The sequence below is a fragment of the Dermacentor silvarum genome, chromosome 9, assembly GCF_013339745.2.
Source record: "Dermacentor silvarum isolate Dsil-2018 chromosome 9, BIME_Dsil_1.4, whole genome shotgun sequence".
NCBI lineage: Eukaryota > Metazoa > Arthropoda > Arachnida > Ixodida > Ixodidae > Dermacentor > Dermacentor silvarum.
In genome coordinates, this window is record NC_051162.1 from 156,785,506 (window position 1) to 156,805,452 (window position 19,947).

Below are 19,947 nucleotides of genomic sequence, written 5' to 3' on the forward strand. Positions count from 1 at the left end.
GTGCCCTATGTTTACTTATCTAAGACCACCTCTGCTTCCTGAGCACATTTCAAACAGACAGTGCAACTTTTCGAGACTTGTTTGTCACGAGTACCCTTGTACAAAAGTCATGTTCATCAAGCCACACAGTCCGTTACGTTTACGAATAAAATGACACATCACATGAGTAAGAGACGCAAGGATCAGGACAGAAACCGGCAAGAAGGCATTGTCGCCTCCACTGCTTTGTTTTATTAGGTATGTTAGGCATTTTAGGCCAGGAAGATGCAAGATGTTCTCACTTTTGCAGGTAACGGTAGCCTTCCTCCGCATGTGGATCGAAGCTACACTGTTATCTTCGTCACGGAGAGCTGCATCATTGTGCGAGACGACAAAACGGCATTCAGTGGTAAGTCGCTGTGCTGTTAAATGTGTGCAAGTCAGTTAATTGGTTCTGGTATTTAACAACTCGGAACTTTCTGACAAGGTGCTGATTTGTTGAATATTTCATCTGCAGCCTTTTTGAACTAATCAGATCTTATTAAATTAAATTATGGGGTTTTACGTGCCAAAACTACGATCTGATTGTGAGGCATGCCGTAGTGGGGGACTCCGGAAATTTGGACCACCTGGGGTTCTTTAACGTGCACCTGAATCTAAGTACACGAGTGTTTTCGCATTTCGCCCCCATCGAAATGAGGTCGAAATCTTATAAGCATGCTTAGCAATGTAATACTTTGCTTATCTTTCCTTGCTCTCGTTAATAAAACCTCTATTTCTATGTCATAGTTAACTCAATACTATAGCCGACTGTGAACGTAGCCCCTCCAGTTCTATCAGTATCTTCCCTGTTTTTGAAGGCAATAATTCTCCTTGCATCTTTCGTCCAATTTAGGGGTTCGACAATGGCGTATGGTCGGTCGCCAGGCTCGGCAAGGACAACGTTAGTTCGTTCGTTTGGGTGTTCGCTTGTAATGAGAATCATCGTAGAAAGTTTCTGCACATTTTCCCCCCACCAATACTTTAACAGTACATTGCTAATCTCCACTGCTGACCAATGTTTTTTTTTCCATTCGCCTTGAATCAGCTCTTCAGAAATGTGGACGTTGCCCTACGATTATTGCCTAATGTATGTGCTGGCATTCCATTAATACGTGCTGAGTCGCTTTTCAGACTCAGCTTCAGACCTGTGCCGCATCCTGTTACGACTTATTGTTCTGGTATGCTGTGTCCTCATGGATCTAGCTCTGGCCTCCAATAGGAAGGCACTACCCTCTGCGCCCACGCGCAGTATTTCTGTCGTCTTTTTTGGCCGTATTTATAAAATTTTCATTTCTCTTTGTATGTCCATCCTTTGAGTCCAATTCACTGTCAAGTCCCCCCCCCCCCCCCCCCCCGGCAGAGATCCTGGGTGTGCTACTGAGACGGAGGGTATGCTCGCTTTAGTGGTCAGTGAATTTCCTCTATTTCTGTATATTTACTGCCATCCCGTACAATTTGTCTTTGGCTGTTGATATATATTTCCCTCAGCAACTCCAGGAAATTATCATATATGCCCTCTTGTTTGAAGGTATCCCATAGCAATTTCCTGCCGACGTTGTCACAAGCTCCTTTATTATCTAGAAATGCTACCGTAAAGTTTATTGCGATGGATTAGTATTGCACTAAGTTATACGATAATCTAAGCTACTAGCCCCGTAGCTTAGCGCCCATGGTGTGGTGCAGCTAAGCACGAGGTCGCGGGATCAAATACCGGCCGCGGCGGCCGCATTTTGATGGGAGTGAAATGCAAAAATGCCCCTGTCCCTTGCATTGTGGGCCCGTTAAAGATTCCCTTGGTGGTCAAAATTAATCGGGAGTCCCCCACTACGGTGTTCCTCAAAATAAAATCGTGGTTTTGGCACGCAAAACCACAGAATTCATTTCGTAATCAAAGCGTCTGCTTGGTCTGAACGCATTTTGTAGTACAACTATTGAACTATTTCCTCCACCCACTTCATCATGACTATAAGCGGCGTTTGTCCTACATTTTCACAGGGCATGCATGCACGCATGATTTCGTTGTCGCCGTTTTGGTACTCGCACTCAAAGTCAGCATGATGCGGACGGAGCAACCACAGTGCTCAAGAGTGGCGTGCATGACGCTTTGATCAGTTTTGACCAACAACACTAACACCAAAACTTCAATTTTTTGCCTGAGTCACAATTATTTTTCGTGGACGCAAATGGTCTGGGGGGTTGTAATGTAATGTTATTTTAGAGACTACTTCAGTCGCATATTCGAGAGTGAATCAGCTAATTCGGTGCATAGCTAGGTTCAAAGCACACATAACCGCGAGAGGAGGCTCTGGGAAGGTTCCCTTATAAAAGCAGTACGGGGACCTCTGAGAATGCCGTCCTCACAGATATTCAAGGTAGCAAAAGCCAGCGCACGTGGCTTCGTAGATTGTTTATGTTTTTATTTATTAATGCAACCTCAAGGCCCAGAGGGCGTTACAGAGGGGGTGGGTACAATATATAACCAAACCAAAACAAATAACACAAATATCAAATGAAAAAAATCACGCGACATTCCACTGCTTATGAAGCTGGATTACCAGGGAAGCAGTTTAGCACACGACATAAATGTGTCACGGCTGTCACCCGTTCGCCGTCGGCGTGAAGTCGATCGACGGGGTATAGAAGCCGGTTGCTCGTTCCGTACTCAAGCGAACACAATGAAAGAGTCAGGGTCGGGAGTAAAAAAAATAAGAAACAAGATATTTATCGACTGACAACGATACACAAATGAATAAAATACAACAATAAAAGAACAGAAGAAAAAATGTCACAGTTTCGCCCTAAGGGCGAAGCAATGAATGCGATTGCAACACAGCAATGTCATACGAAGTAAGGTGAGCGGCTTTGGTAGCAATATGTATTGTAGTAAACATGAGCTGATTAAGTAAGCAGGTGTGCTGCGGCGTAAGTAGACCGACATGAAGAGAGACTCGATGACCACGAGAAGGCGCGTGTGAAACGGTGGTGTTGATGAGAAGCGCTTACCGTGGGCAGCGCGTGCGAAGGGACACACCTGTAGTGCTGCACTGCCGATCTGGGCAGCATTGCATGTGTAGCGTGCGTTGGAAAATGTGGCCCGACTATTACTAACTGAATGAACAAGCGTGGTGTGAGCGCGCACAAACAAACATGAATACATCACACTGAATGACTGCAGCCAACGACTGTCAAAACGCTGGCAGCGAGCGCATACGCCGCGCAGCGGGCGAAGGTACGTGCGGTCTGTCGCTTCAACGGAAACTGAGCGGCGAATGCACGGCGCATAAAGGTCAGAGCCGTGTGGAGATAAGAGACGCTGCGGGCGAGCGAGCGACGAGCGCGGTTGTTGGCAGAGTAGAAGTGCGCCCCCACCCCTTGCGCTCCCTCCGGCGCTGGCTTCCCGCTTCCTTGCTTGCGCGTGGGTGATTGAGTGCGTTCGCTCTCCGTGATAGCGCGCGTCACCGCACGCTTCCGCTAGGGCATACGGCGCGCGGCGATGATTTTATGTATAGGGAACCTCACGGCGACGGCGACGACGACGGCAGAAATCCGGTTGAAGTGTCCATATAATTGCTATCGCAATAAAACAAACACACCTGAACATAATATTGCACAACGATGGCGACAAATAAATATACGAGCAATAATAGTAGATATAAAAATGAAACAGGGCGCGGATCAAATACACAAGAAGACACTTGACAGTAGTCCACTAAAACAAAGTTCAAAAGAAGACAAAGTTCAAATGAAAACCAACGATTTCATTTTCCGAGGCACCTAACATGCAGGTATAATGTACTTGATTATGGGGTACTGTGTTCAGGGAGCGCTCACGGCTGTCACACTTGATGTCGAAAGCCACGCGATGGTGTCATCACAGCATGAGCTGTTGCGTCATATACAGCTTCCGATGTGCTACGGCGCTTTGCATATATCGCGCTTAAGACTCTGCTTTTGAAGTGCTAGCACGTCAATGCTAACACATCATCATGAACGCGTAGCATTGATTGTAAAAAAAACATGTAAAAAGGAAGAGCCATGGTTACACACGCAGAGCGCTTCGTGTGTGCAGCCGTGTTCCTTCTTTTCTCCATGATTTGTACGCGCTGTGATACACGGTCATAATGGAAAACCAAACAGCCCACAAGCTTAAAGCTCGGACGTTCTTGCTTCGATGGCATCCTGGCTGACCAGGATCCGTTAGGAAACTTATTGGAAATACACAAAGAACAACTGTGGTCGTGCAAATATTTACAATTCTTACAATTACGTGTCACACATAAACATTATTAATGATAACCAACTTCCATGTATGCAGACATCATTCAAACAATACTTGAATATTTTAATAAGAGCCGTGAATAACCGTTTAATAACGGCCGTGAGTTTTCCCTGAACACAGTACCCCATAATCAAGTACATTATACCTGCATGTTAGGTGCCTCGGAAATCATCTCGGCGGGGCTATTGTAGACACAAAAGTGCAACAATCACCTTCATGTCCAGGGATTGTCCTGTCGCCCCCCCCCCCCTTTTACGCCCTCTGGGCATTACGGAGGGGGTGGCTGATCAAGACATGCCGCTGATCACGACCGCCGATCAAAATAAAAGTATGTGCGCGTGTGTCTTTCTTCGGGATGACTGCTGTCACCGCTGAAGAGACATAAAATTTGCTCATACCTTTGATCTAAATTCTGTGTCACCTTTTGTCACGGAGAGGCATAGTTTTGTGTCATCGACACGCCGATTAACGGGCGCTAAAACATCGTGGTCTCACAGTACAGCCCACTTCATTTCTAAAAATCACACGATCAACGTTCTATTGGACACAGCAAAAGTAATTAAATACACAGTGATTATTTACCTAATTGCTCAATTATTTAGGCAGAATGGTAATGCCAACCGAGAGTACAATTACATAGAAATATTCATTGATCTAACTATTTATTATTCATAACTTTTCATTGTTTGAGTTATTTCAAAGTTGGATATAAAATTATTTCAATGGTTATGTAATTATTCAGACGCATTCGGCTCCTTATATTGCGCTGACAACCACTGTGTATATTTCAAACTCGAATGCCTCAGAGAAAATCAAGCCTTTATACAATTCGTCCTTTCAACTACATAAACTACAAGAGAAAAATCACGAGCATCACAAACTTTGACGTACGCGCTAGCGGTGGGCAACCAGCACAACGGAGAACAGCAGGAATTGGCGACGAATCGACGGATGATAGCGGCGGCGCTGCGGTCGCTAGGGCTGGCATCCAAGTGCAGTACTTGCTGTCTCACGGCAATGCATGGCGCATGCCGCCCCTCAACACACTAACCCCTTCTAGTAAACTTTGATACAGGCGTTTCACAGTTACGTCCCAACGAAGAGGGCGCACGCAGCCAGTGTTTTCTAAAGTCCCTATATAAGAAAAGTACCACCATCCTTTGATAAACGCCGCTTCTCTCTCTGCTGCATCTCCGATTGGACGATGATAGCGCGCGCTTTTCACTTCTTTATATTTTCTTTTGTTCCGCCTCAGAGTCATGTTGAAAGTCCTCTGCGCAGCCGCAGTCGCCGCCGGCGGCGGCAGCGCGCGCCCGGCCTGAAAGCTTCAACGTGGACTTTCTAGGTGCGCCACCGTCGACTTGGCTTTCGCAAGCAAAAAGTAAAGAAAAAAGCAAGCGCTTTAGGAGAGGAGGTGGCAGAGGAAAGAGTAGATGGCGGTACTTTTCCTATATAGGGACTTGAGTGTTTTCAGACCACTATTCATCTTCTATACGCTATCGCAGTAAAATGTAATGCGCATGCAGCCACCTTTGCGGAATTCATTGTTGGCCAGCATGCTTATTCGACTGGTCGTGTGCAAATAAAATATGGTGATACCGTCCGTTAGACAATCAGCAAAAATTCGCCGAGAGGCTGAATTCATAACACGCAGGCGCTCGTATCAACGTTTGCAGCTCGATGTGTCCAGCGAAGTGTTAAGCTTTTCACGACGTGCGCAGAAAGAACCGCATGTGCTCCTACGTTCTAGCACGCCGATGCCCTGGCAAGTCGCAAGCTGGACACTTTTGTTTCAATATGAGTGCTCCCAATTGAAAATTGCAGTATGTGCTACTGAAAACTGTTTACTCCGCTTGCAAGTGCATGTGTTATTGCGTTCGTTTTTGATCGTCAAGTTTCAGCGCGTGTTGTCCATTAAATGTATTTCCCTGCCGCTCCCTTGTCTGTACTAGCAAGGTCGGTTCTAGCGGAGCCGTATGTAAGACGTCGGAAGAGGCAATGGGGCCGCAGGAGCTATGGAGAATCACCAGTGTGTACCAGCTGTATAACATACCGTTATTTTCACCCTTCGTGACATTTCAGCATTCAAATGGGCAAGAGTGACAATAAAATTTGAGTATGGGCAACATCACAATTCTTTCTGAACATTAACTGTCTGACTCTTCAACAACGCCCAACGTGATCAATGCTCTTCTTTGGACGTTCACGTCCCTTTTGACATTGCTATCAAGTAGGCTTGCCAACTTTTGAGAGAATTGTGTAAGCCATGCAAGCTTTCAAATTGTCCAGCGAAGTTTTGTTCAGATATGGCAAAACAGGCGCTTGATATTATGAAAAATATTTGCTTCACGGCCTCCTTGAGGTACCAATGAGCAAATTTTAGGTATATGGAGATAAAGGACCATTAGAGAATGATCCGTCACGTTTATCGGGCACAATACAAACGTATGGTTACGAAGAATAGGGTAACACATTTATGGAATATTCTATTTTGGATGCATTGTTTTGTTACTTGGAGTACATTATGATTTTTTTTTCATTTCCTTTCATTTCAGATAAACCCATTTTTTTCTTGTGGCAATTAGAAAACATGTATGGCAGCGCCTATATCGACTGTCTGGAGGTATATGAGTTTATATCCAAGCGGCCTGGTTTTGATTCTCGCACCGAATGTGAGCACTGCTGTGACAGTATGCCTCAAGTAATGCACCTGGCCCGGCGTGAATGTGGCTTAGACCTCAGTAACATAAATCTGCCATGAACCAGGAACATCTTTAATACGTCGGAGTGCTGTAGAGCATAGCTTGTAGATTTTCTGGGCACCCGCTGAAAGCCGACCGCGGTAAATAAATTTCTTTGTGATTACTTTCATTAGAGTGCATTCACATTCACTGCTGTGTCGACGACCAATATCTAGTAACAATCTATTGGTCAGCCATGTTCGAGCCACCTAGTCTGTTTTGTGTGCTCGAAAATGGATTGGCTATGTCCATCCATCTCCCCACAGCCTTGCGGTGACAACGACTGTGGAAGGACGACAAAAATGATAATTTTGTGACATCGATGACGACAAATCACGTCATCATCTCCCGTTCGCCATTACCACAGCGTGATGAAAAAATCCGTCATAACTAGTGTCACGATAAATGTTGACGTGACTGCGATTAGCACTGAAGAAGTGTATCGTTATGCCCTATTCGAGCCGCCAAAATGTGTCCTGTATAAGGCGTGTATCCAAACGGGGTACTCTCTCGCCCTTCTCTCTAGACTTGCTTTGCCGTCTAGCGCTGCCGTAGCAAATTCCCCGGGTGGCGCGTGTCTGAACATACGTTCAGACAAGATTGTTTCAATATTTACGAGGCGTGTTCGACTCCTCCCACCGCCAGAAAAACATGGATGACATTTTTGCCGTTGCAGAGCAGCACATGCGCAGAGGCACGTACCCAGTCACCCATGTTGGCGTCAAAAACATTTATTTAATAGCGACACCTACCCCGTCACACAGGCGCAGTGACCCAAGTTGGCAGGAAAAAGCTTTATTGATGAACGCCACAAACGTTATGACGCATACGCAGTGGCACATACAAAGTGACCCAAGTTGTCGTTGCCTCAAGACATTGCTCGTACCCACAGGAGGGATTGGCCACACTGGGTTGATTGAAAAGTGCTTCTGAGAAAGTAGCAAAAGGGGGTGAAGTCATACTTCCAAAACGACGCATTCGGCAACTAATTGCTAATAATAAATTTCTAGAAGGCCTATACACAAATTTAGGACAAAATGAAAGTGTCCCACAGTCGTTACCCTACCAGCGAATTCTTCCTGACGCTTCAATGAACTTGTGTATAGCAGTAATAATTAGCCCATGGCTTGTGCCTAATTCATACGCACCAAATAATAAAATATTTGCTGTGGTAAGTTGGCGTTAAAACGGTTAATTGAAGTGTGGCCCATACCTAGTTTCACATTCGCGGAGATCCATGTAGAGGTAATGGAGCTCATGAAAGAGCTCCCCATCAGCAGTTGTGCATATCCTAACATAAGTCGGCGTGAAATTAGTGTATTGATAAGCGGCCCATACGTTGTGGCACATAGGTAGTGGCACAAACCCAGTGACCCAAGTTGGTGTTAAAGGACTATTGACCCTAACTTAAAGAAACCTATTGACCCTAACTTAGCCAAGTTAGGGTCAGTAGGGTTCATGGAACAGCGCCGCATCAGCAGTGGCACATGCCCTGAAGCAAAAGTTGGCGCGAGACGGTTAACTGATTAGCGGCAAATACCCAATGTCACATACACTTGACCCAAGTTGGCCAGACGATTCATTTCGAACCCGGATCCCGCCTTCCAGCAGCGCGACGCTGTAACCATTACACCATGGACTACCTAGTGAACAAAGTTGGTGGGAAAACGATTAGAGCCACTGGCATACAGGCAGACAAATAGGCAGATGTCCCTCGAAAAGTAACCAACCTAATTAGCCATTTCAACCACTTTCACCCGAGTATTAAGTATACTGCTCACCAATCTCCTAGTCAGATCAACTTCCTGGACACGAGGGTTTACATAGTTAATGAAAAACTGAGAATAACACTTTACCGGAAGCCTACGGATAGCCAGCAGTATTTAGACTATACCAGTCATCACCCACGACATTGCAAGCGAGGAATTTTTGTCGGACAAGCGAAACGAATAAGAAGAATCTGTAGCGATTACAACGATTATATCCACCACCTAAATTACCTTAAAGTACCGCTAGCGAAGCGAAATCATCCACCAATTCCTCTCGACCAGGCTTATGACTTGGCGCCAAGATTAGAGAGGCAATCGGCATCAGCTAAGAAACAACCTACACCAGAATCTGATAGACCACCAGCCTTTATAACAAAATATTCTAATGACCTCCCAAACATAATAAACAACATGCTACGAAAATACCCCCTGATATTATCAAGTAACGAGCGTCTGAGAAAAGCGTTGCCGGATGTACCAAGGGTTACCTATCGCCACAACAAAAACTTGACATGTTAGTGCATGCCAAAGTCAGCCAACATCATTCCCCCGTGATACAAGCATGTTCTCGCCCCAAGTGCAAAACCTGCATGCACCTCCAAAGTGACCTTAAAATTAAAAGCATCGCAAATAGCTTCACACATGAAGTTAAAACTAGCCTTACTTGCACTACATCCGATGTAATTTATACTCGTATGCTTGAGCGTTCCTTCTCTAAGAAGCAATATATCGGCGAAGGAGGGCAATCAATGAACATCAGGTTAAACGGACATCGCGCGGACGCAGCTAAAACCTTCCCAAAGCCGTCGCCGAGCATTTCAACCAACCAGGTCATAACTTTGATTAACTTAAACTCTACATACTGCAGTCAAATTTCTGTTCTGCGCGAGACAGAAAATATAGAGAATCATATCTCACCCATAAGTTCAATACGTTGCAACTAATAGGCATGAACGTTTCAAAGGGAGCTTTAGAATCTATTCGCTATTCTAAGCTTCAATGCATAGGCAACATCACTTAGTTATTTTTCATTGAGTTGCATAGTGTTTTTTTTTTTTCGTGAGGTGGGCTGGGTGGCTGTGCCACATCACAGTTGTCTAATCCACTCGTCTTCGCCATGCAAGTGTTCTCGCCCTTGATCATCTGCGTCATGCTCCCTGCTGTCTTTAGCACTCCCTGGGCGATCGCGATAGAGCGTGCGCCCTTGCGCGAACGCGGCCGACGGAGGTACATTCTGCGCAGCAACCCCCAATGCCCCCTTTTAAGATGGGGGTCCCACTCCGGCGGCACGAGCCCCCCGTTTTCAGTACTTTTGGAGCAATCGTGGCGGCTATTCTACTTGGGATATAAAGTTGTCGTATATACCATAACAAAGCTTAATTCTTGTAGATTCCAACTATATATAATATAAGGAAATTGATTATTGTGATACAGAAATAAATGTTCAAGAACAAGCATGAGACACATGGTTTTTGCGAACTGTGTCTCAGTTGTGACCATATTAGAAGAAACTACCGCACGTACTGCATTGCGGCTTGCTCTGTAGCTTTAAGACACATTTATCTGGTTCCTAGACGTAGCAAAATAGTTTTGAATTTTTACTTTTTGGATAATTTGCTTTTGAAAATTGCCAAATATTGTAATCTTCTCTTGTAAACAGCTCGGCAACTACATGCGGACGGAATCTAAATTTTAGATAAATTAGCGTTCAAAGAATTTAAATTTAGGACGCGAAATTTCATTTATGTAACGTTAATAGTTTTCCTAATATTGCGACCGAAAGTAAGCAATTTTTAGAATTCTGGTTTCATTTTTGCCCATTTTTGCGGGAAGGTACTAAAGCTACGAAGCTGTGGTTTAAAACTAATAAAGGTACATGAATGAAATTTTGCGTCCTAAATGGAAATGCCTTGAACTCTACTTTATCCAAAATTCAGCTTCCTTGAGCATGTAGTCGCCGGGCTGTTTACAAGAGAAGATTGCGATATTTGGCAATTTTCAAAAGCAAATTATCCAAAAAGTAAAAATTCAAAATTATTTTGCTAAGTCTAGGAACTAGATAAATATGTCCTAAAGCTACCGAGCAAGCCGCAATGCAGTAAGTGCGGTAGTTTCTTCTAAATATGGTCACAACTGACACACAGATCGGTAAAACCATCTATCTTCATGCTTGTTCTTGAACATTTATTTCTATATCACAATAATCAATTTCATTATATTATACATAGTTGGAATCTACAAGAATTAAGCTTTGTAATGGTATATACGACAACATTATATCCCAAGCAGAAGAGCCGCCACGATTGCTCCAAAAGTACTGAAAACGGGGGGCTCATGCCGCCGGAGTGGGACCCCCACCTTAAATGCAGAGCATTTCTTTAACTCACATGTAGCGTGCGCCGTCCGTCCGCAACAGCTCGAGCACAGGTGCGCCCTCTCCCCCACTCCTCCTCTCCCGTATCATGCTTGCAGCACATGTGCAGCGCGCGAAGCGACGTAGTTGAGTCGCGCTCCGGCGCTGCAAGCACCGTAGCAACAGCAGGTGCTGGCGTGATAGCGCGCCCTCTCTCCACCCCCTCTCCCTCTAACGCGCGCGCTAGGAATATAAAGCGGGTTGGCGCGGGCTCCACTCGTCAACTCCTGCGCTCTCTTGCGTTCGTCGGCGGTCGCAGTTGATAAGCGATGGAAGCAAGACCTTCAACTAGTACCTCGACGCAATCCAACATCAGCGCCGAAGCACCAGTTCAAGATATCGTACCATCGTCTTCGTCCACGGCGGCAGAAGACAAGGCGGCGAGGCGGCGCGCTGCCGGCGCCGAACGCAAGCGGCGTAAGCGTGCTGACGACGCCGAACTTCGTGAACGAGAAAGCGCGGCCAGGCGTCAACGTCGACAAGCGGATCCCGAGCATCGTGCACGAGAAGCCGCGGGCAGGCGACAGCGTCGGGCCATCGGACCCTTCGAGTCGGGAGCGACACGCGGCTGCGACACGTCAGCGTCGGGATGCGGACCCCGGCGTACGGGAACGAGAGGCGGCGGCGAGCAAGCGTCGTCGTCTGGAGGCCGCCGCCGCGGAGCCCGTCGCCCCGGAGGGCGCTGGCGCGGAAGCCGTCGGGCAACGTCAACGGGACTTTGGGGGTGCCGACGCGCGCTTCAAGCGCGAGTTCCTGGATCGGAGCTTCGGGCACAGTGATACCAATAAAATAATAACAACTTTACGTTACCTACTTACGATTCTCTCTTCTCTCTCAACCCAGACCACCACCACCACACCAACAACACGAACACCACGGAACCCCCACTATGCTCTGCATTTACACGTGTCCCTCACGCGGGGGCATGCGACGGAGCTTTTTCCGCTCTGCCGACTGAAGGCAACTTGACCCTCAGAGCAGACTGGAAGGCCCCATAGTCAGGGACCACACTCAACGTGCGAACTAGAAATGAGCAACGACCGTCCGCCGCACCCTGTAGGCTCGGTGACTGTGCCACATCACAGTTGTTTAATCCACTCGCCTTCGCCATGCAGGTGTTCTCGCCCTTGATCATCTGCGTCAAGCTCCCTGCTGTCTTTTGCACTCCTTGGGCGACCGCGGTAGAGCATGCGGCCTTGCGCGGCGCGGATGAGGAGGGGCATTCTGCGCAGCAACCCCCAACGCCCCCAACCGCTAACTCCCCTGTTGACCTCGTCCAGTCTTAGTAATACTTAGGTATCACCATTTGTGATGATTTATCTTGGCGTCTGCACTTGACTAGCCTAATGTCATCGGCTAATAAAACACTAGGTTTCTCAAAACGTCACCCGCGGGAAGGCCCTCAACAAGTCAGACTACAAGCATACATCTCCCTCATCAGAACTAAACTGGAATATGCATCGGCCATTTGGAACCCTCATCAAGCTTATTGACACCTGTACTTCTTTATCTTTCACCGGTGACCACTTTTCACCGGCTAACAAATGTTGAACGTTGTCACTCGGTGCAGGACGCGCCTGCATGTATCGGAAGCTTCTCGAACGTTATCGATGCCTCTATCCGTCGTCTGTGGCACCCACACTAATGTAATCCGATAGTATGAGCGACGCGAATTGTCTAGTACCTTCTGGAAGACGCACGCGCACCAGGGATTATTCTGGAACCTTCGATGACTCATGTATAAAAGCCGACGCGTTTCGCCACTGATCAGATTTCGACGATTGCCGACTGTGTTCGCCGCTATCGTTGTGCTTTGAGTGTGACTTCCTTTTGTGGGCACAGGTTCGCCCTATAAAGATTCAGTTTCGTCATACAGTTTTACGACTATTTTCTTCAGCGTCACTACTACGTGACAATATTTAAGAAATACCATCGAAGGTGTACAAAATCTGGCCTACCAGATTTATTCAGTCTTCTTACTCATACGACGTTAGCGTATCATCTCTGAAATTTCAATCAGGTTTGTTTCTGCGTAATATTTCTGCTCGCCGGCGCATTGCCAGTCTTGTTTTGTATCACAAGTTCTTTTATTCGCCCCTAATACAAGAACCATACATCTGTGCACCCCCACCACGCAGATCCCATCGCATCGATCACCATCTTCAAGTTTTGCGTCCACGAGCCCGTACTATTGCCTTTATGAACTCATTTTTTTCAGGAACAGCAACTGACCGGAACGGCCTTTCCCACCATATCGCTGCCATAACCTGTCCATCAACATTTTCAACTTCTGTAAACGCCTGCATTTTGTAAAGCCCACCCTTTATGTAACAACCCAAAAGGGGTCCTTAAGGAAAATAAAGTGATGTGACGTGATTGTCAATAATAATCCAACCTCCCTTTCCTTTCACTGATTCCTTTCGTTCTTTGATTTATACATTTGCCCCCCCCCCCTTTTTTTCCACAAGCACCATTTCTTCTGCCGCTACATTTATTCTCTCTATCAGACACAATAGTTCACTGACCTCCAGTGGAGCAGATACCACCCCCACCCCTCCCCGTCGTCCAGGCCCCTTGCACGAAAAGAGGAACCTACAATGACACGTCAACCGGCTAACACACGGCGCTGTCTAAAATTCCTCCACCGACTATAAGTAGCACATTATCTTTCTTTTCAATGTACACCCACGCCACTAGCACACTCTCGCTCGTTACCTCAGCCACCCGCCTTACCTTCTCTCCCCTTTAGTAGAACCCTGCCTATATTAACTGCGCCGAGGCGAGAATATGTTGCCTTAAATGATGTTAAATGGTGTGAAAGACCTTGTCAAGCCTTGATGGCTTTTTGCTTTCACCCCACAGCATCACTGTTGTGACTGTTGTACTGTGTCCTTTGGTGTTAAAATAAACTGATTCGATTTGATTTGAAGAAGACAAGTTCACTTGTCGAAGCGTTGACTCCTGCTGTCACCTTGTTCTCGTGTTGCTCATTGTAAAGCAGGCCTGTAACTTAATTCATCCAAGTGCCACTTCGGACGTAAGCAACTTACAATGCTCGCTCATCTTGTCGACGCAACCGGTGTTCGCCCCGACCCTGACAGAGTTCGAGCGTGCAGAAGTTTCCCGTTCCGACTTGCACACAGGAAGCACGCAAAAAAATCGCAAGCCCTCTCACAAACATACTGATAAAAGGCGTCTCGTATTTTGTGGTGCTGCAAAGGTCGCCGCTTTTTCAACGCTCATTACATCATTTCACTACACCACCTTTCCTGGCTCATTTCGACGTCTCTGCTCCAACAGCACTCCACAACGATGCCAATGGTCATGGAAACAGCTCCGTTTTGGCCCAGCATCAGAATGGAGATGCCCGTGTTATCGCCCATACCAGCTGTCTCCCCCAGCCGAACAAAACTACTCAATTACGGAACGGAATTGTATTGCTCTCATTTGAGCGGTGGCAAATGTCTCCCCTACTTATATAGCCCACAATTCACCGTCAATACCGATCACCACGCACTTTGCTGGTTTTCCTCTCTTAAGGGTCCCACTGGGCGTCTTGGTCGATGGGCACTGCGGCTCCAAGACTACACCTACTTCGTTTCTTAGCAGTCGGGCCGATTGGCCCAGGGCGCTGACTGTTCCGCAATCCCGTGGGCCCGCCTGAAGTGTCCAATGACGCGCATGTATGTGTACTCTCGCTCTCCGCTTTGAGCCACATCCGTGGTGAACAGCGCCATGATCCTGTCTTACGTGAGCTTAATCAGAAGCTGGATTACGTATTACCCGATCCGCTTCGTCGCCACTGCGTGGTTAAAGACTACACATGATGATGATGATGACGACTTAATGACTTCCACTTTAAAACGGGGCGGTGAGAAACAGTCACCTAGCCTGGTTGATTTAATCGGGTATGCTATACATGTTTTTATCTAGCATTTGTGTGTACATTTCATTAATCTTTTTTTTTCATCAATATCTACCTTGTACCTCTACCTGGGACTAAGAAATAAAATCAGATCGTGTCCATCTCTTCCCTTGTTTTTTTACACCAATACTCTAAACTTTAGAAGAGTTGAATGTTGGGCTAGTTGGTATTTTGACATAAGAACCATCTTAAAATGCAGCGCAACTGGACGGCACAACAGAGAGGAAGACGAACACAGGCGGTAACTGTTTTATTGAAGCCAGAGCCACAGGTATATATGTCCACAAGCTGCGCAGGCGCACCGTTACAACGTATATGTAAACCATCAAAAAAAGGAAGTAATTACACCAGGCGTGAAAGGAATTTCATTTGTGCATTGTAGAGTGGAATCCATGTATCGCTTACACACTCTTGACCTGCTTTCCTGATAAAGAAAGCCTCTAACGTTTCACGAGCGGTTTTCTGCTTGCTCTTGCATAAGATTTTCACGCTATGGAAAAGTGGTTCACAAGTGGGACAGCTACTACAATGGTCAGCAAGATGCGTTTTCTCCTTATTAGCTAGATTTCTTGCATGCTCCCTGAACGAAAGGGGCACGTGGCAGCATTGTGTTAGTAAGTTTGTGTTGGAAGTCTTAAATGACCTTGTGATTAGTGACCCATTTCTCACAAAAAGTTCAGATGCTGTAGTGCGTTTCCTTCAAGACAACAAGGATACTGATTTTGCCTTTTCTATTGATGTGGAAGAGCTCTTTTACGCTGTGCCTCATCGTGAGCTCTTTGTTGCAGTTAGAGATTGCATTGATGTAAATGGTGCGGTTTCTTTCCAAAATGCTGCAGGCATATCTGTAGAGAACCTATTAGCCCTTTTAGAATTTTACCTTCGGAGTACTTTTATCAAATTTGATCACCAGATGTATCTGCAAAAAAGAGGCATTTGTATTGGTTCCTGCATCGCACCTGTGTTGTGCCACATATTTTTATCTTCCATTGATCGCTCTTTACACGATCGTTTTATTCATGCTAGCAATCACGCTGTGCTTAAAGGTTTTCTTTATATGGACGACTTCTTAATTCTTTTTAACAAGAAATGTTCTATCTCGTTTCCGCATGTGCAAAAGTGTGTTCTCGATGATTTCAATAATTACGGCAAAGGGCTTACTTTCACATATGAGCTTCCAGATGAAGGAAAGCTTCAGTTTTTAGATTTACGCCTGAACTTCAGCGAAAGGCACGTGTGCTGGGCATATTCACCGCGAGCCCAAAAAGAGCTCCTCCCATACAAATCAGCTCACTCTAAGATAATTAAAGGAGGCATTGCAGCACTGTGTTTGGAATCCGCGCTTCGGAAGTCGTGCGTTCACAATGTGCAAGCTAGTTTTGACTTGCAATTGGGAAGACATTTTTCAGCCGGCTTCCCTGAGTCAGTCGTCGTGTCCCAGTAGCTGAAACGCTCCTCAAAAAAATGAAGCGCCGCTCATGCAAGAATGCCGCGGAAACCATGGTGGGCTCTCAGAGGCCGGAAGTTGTTCTGTACGTGAGAAGGTCACACATTGCCTGAAAAAAGTGGCTACTCGGTTTAACGTGCCAATGGATTTTTGAGCCCCCAAGAAGCTTCCTCATCTAAGCCGTCGCATCACTTGTGCAGACAAAAATGTGGGCTGTAAAAAGAACCATGAAAAGCGTCCTCTTAAGTGTGCCAACAATGTCGTGTACGAGATCCCCCTATCCTGCGGTAAAGTAGACATCGGCCAGACGGGGCGATGCATCAATGACAGACTGAGGGAGCATGCAAGAAATCTAGCTAATAAGGAGAAAACGCATCTTGCTGACCATTGTAGTAGCTGTCCCGCTTGTGAACCACTTTTCCATAGCGTGAAAATCCTAGGCAAGAGCAAGCAGAAAACCGCTCGAGAAACGTGAGAGGCTTTCTTTATCAGGAAAGCAGGTCAACAGTGTGTAAGCGATACATCGATTACACTGTACAATGCAGAAATGAAATTGCTTTCGCGCCTGGTGTAATCACTTCCTTTTATGATGGTTTCCATATACGTTGTAATGGAGCGCCTGCGCAGCTTGTGGACATATATACCTGTGGGTCTGGCTTCGATAAATCAGTTGTGAGTTAGCGCCTGTATTAGTCTTCGTCTCTGTTGTGCCGTCGCGTTGCGCTGCATTTAAAGATGGTTCTTATGTAAAAATACTCTAAACATCAATTGCTTATCTCGACTGCGGACCGGTTGATGGTTCCGTCCACTTTAAGTCCAAGCGCTTCTGGAAAGTGTATGTTACCTACTGTCTCACTGGGTGAATCCCTTCACATTCAATTAGGATGTGTTGAGTGGTGGTGGTGGTGATGTTGAAGCAGGGGGTAGCCAGGCGTACATAGCCGGCAATTGTTCCGCCTGATCCGCCTTCGAGTTGAGATAAGGGGTGTGTCACCAGGTGTCGATGAGCCCCGTGTCTCGCAGAAAGGCTATCAGCAGTCGTTGCACTCTCTTCCTGATTTCCGTGGGCCCTCCGGGGAAAACGACGTCTTCAGAGGTCCTGTGCGTAAGACCGCTCTTTTGTAGGCTGTCGACCATCACTTTCCTTTCTGTGTCAAACTGCGGGCATATCCAAATGAAATGTTCGATGTCACAAATGTCACCACAGAAAGCACAGAATGGGGAAGCGCGAAGCTCAGTCTTGAATAACCAAGCTGGGGTATAGGCGGAGTCGGTCCTGATGCGGTATAAAAGCGTCGCTTCTTCGCGGGTAAATGCATGAGTCACACAGGCTTCGTGGGGATTCTTGTGGATCTCCCTAAAGTGAAGGCGGATTGCACCCTTAGGGTTCTGAAAAGCTTTTGGAGGTCTCACTTTTGGGACAAATGTCAGCGCTAGGCGTGCAAGGCGGTCAGCATTCTCGTTTCCATCAATTCCTAGGTGTGATGGTATCCACTGGAAGCTTATGTTAAATCCTTTACTTGTTAGATCGTTAACCAGTGCCATAGATTGCCTTGTAAATTTCTCTAGAGGTTGGCCACGATGTAATCTCTGTAACGCTGACATGGAATCCGTCAGCATCACGACATCTCGTGCAGAAAAGTCCCGTAGTTTCCGCAAAGCCGCGGTGATTGCTGCGGTTTCTATTGTTGTAGAGGAAACTACGCGATCCAGTCGGCCAGACCATGACACATCACGGGATGGTATGCAGAATGCCGCTGCCCCGCTATCTGTTTGTGCGCACAGCGAACCGTCTGTGTACACTTGTAGGCAGCATTGGAACGCTCTTCCAGCACAATAAACTTTGCTTCTGCAGTTGAAATGGTGCTTTTTGCCGGTAGGTGGGGTACACTGAGGCTGCTGTTAACGTCCGAAAAGGACCATGGCGGGTCAAGGCGACTTCGTTCAGGCCATTCTAATCCTAAAAATCGGAAAGTGTTGAGCGCCGCATGGAAATGTGAGCGAGTTCTTGCTCTTAGCCGCCGGAAAAGCGCCGTGCCTGCGCGGGACTCACCCAGCCTTAATAGCTGCGTCAGCAACGCCTGAGCTGCCAAGAGGCGGAGTGGAAGAGACTCTGCCTCATTAGCGACTTTCTTGTTTGAAGCCGCCTGTGGAACTCCCATCGCCAAGCGAAGCCCCTTTCTGTGTACTGCCCCCAAGCGCTCGAATTGACTCGGTGACGGTGATGTCAGAGGGAGCTGATAGAGAATGCGGCTTGTTATCAGTACAGCGTTCAGTTTAAGCATGGACATAGGATTGTTTCCCCAACGTACACCTGCCAATCGATGAAGTGCGTTGACTCTTTGCACTGATGCAGCCACAAATCTTTCGACCGCACGACGCCATAGTAGCTTGCTGTCGATGGTGACGCCCAGGAATCGAGCATGAGTTGCAGGAAGAATTGAGTGGCCTCTGATATTCAGCGTGAGGCGTGTTGACTTGCGTCTCACTCCCGGGAAAAGCATGAAGGCAGATTTTTCCGCTGATAAAGGTAGGCCAAGCGTTGATAAGTGGCGTTCGATGGTGGAGATTGCGCCCTGGGCTATCTGTGCCAACCGTTTGTGTTGGTACCCCAAGATTCAAATGCAGATGTCATCTGCGTAGATGGACATATTAACTGCCATGCGACATACTTTCAGTGCATCTGGAAGGCTGCCCATGGCAACGTTAAAAAGCAAGGGAGATAGCACGCTTCCTTGTGGGGCACTGAGGGAAATTCGTCGCTTATCACTCATGCTTCCGAGCTTACCTTGGACACATAGATCTCTGAGAAATTCATGGAGGAATCGAAGAACATTTCCAGAGACGCCCATGTTTCGGAGTCTGCTGATGATGCCTGTATGAAGCACATAGTCGCATGCCTTGGCAACGTCCATAAAAATGGCGAATGTGGAAAGGCCGTCTGCGCGATGGTGCTTGATATGGCTTAGTAAATCCAAGACACTGTCCTGGGCACTCAACCCTGGACGAAAGCCGGTCATGCACGATGGCAGTCCATTTCCTTGCTCAAGATACCATGTTAACCTAATACATACTAGTCTTTCCATCAACGTTTATACGCATGATGTTAGCGATACTGGCCGATATGAGGCGAGGTTCGCAGGATGCTTTCCGGACTTGAGTACTGGCACCACCCTTGCTATTTTCCACGTTTCTGGGATCTCTCCTGTGCTCCAGACATGATTAAATATGTCCAGAAGGGTTCGTCTTCGTTCGTATGGGAGATTTGGCAGCATCTTATTACTGATGGAATCGGGACCCACAGCCCAGCGTCTTCTTAATTAGCTAAGTGCCAAATCCAACTCACGGAATG

The 19,947-nt window shown here is 46.7% G+C and overlaps 1 long non-coding RNA gene across 1 annotated transcript; it reads left to right on the forward strand.

Annotated features, from left to right (window-relative positions):
- Positions 1-275: 275 nt before the first annotated feature.
- On the forward strand, positions 276-7,140 carry LOC125940257 (uncharacterized). The gene is made up of 2 exons (XR_007463482.1): positions 276-388; positions 6,856-7,140. It is a non-coding gene; the product is annotated as an uncharacterized LOC125940257 (long non-coding RNA).
- Positions 7,141-19,947: the final 12,807 nt, after the last annotated feature.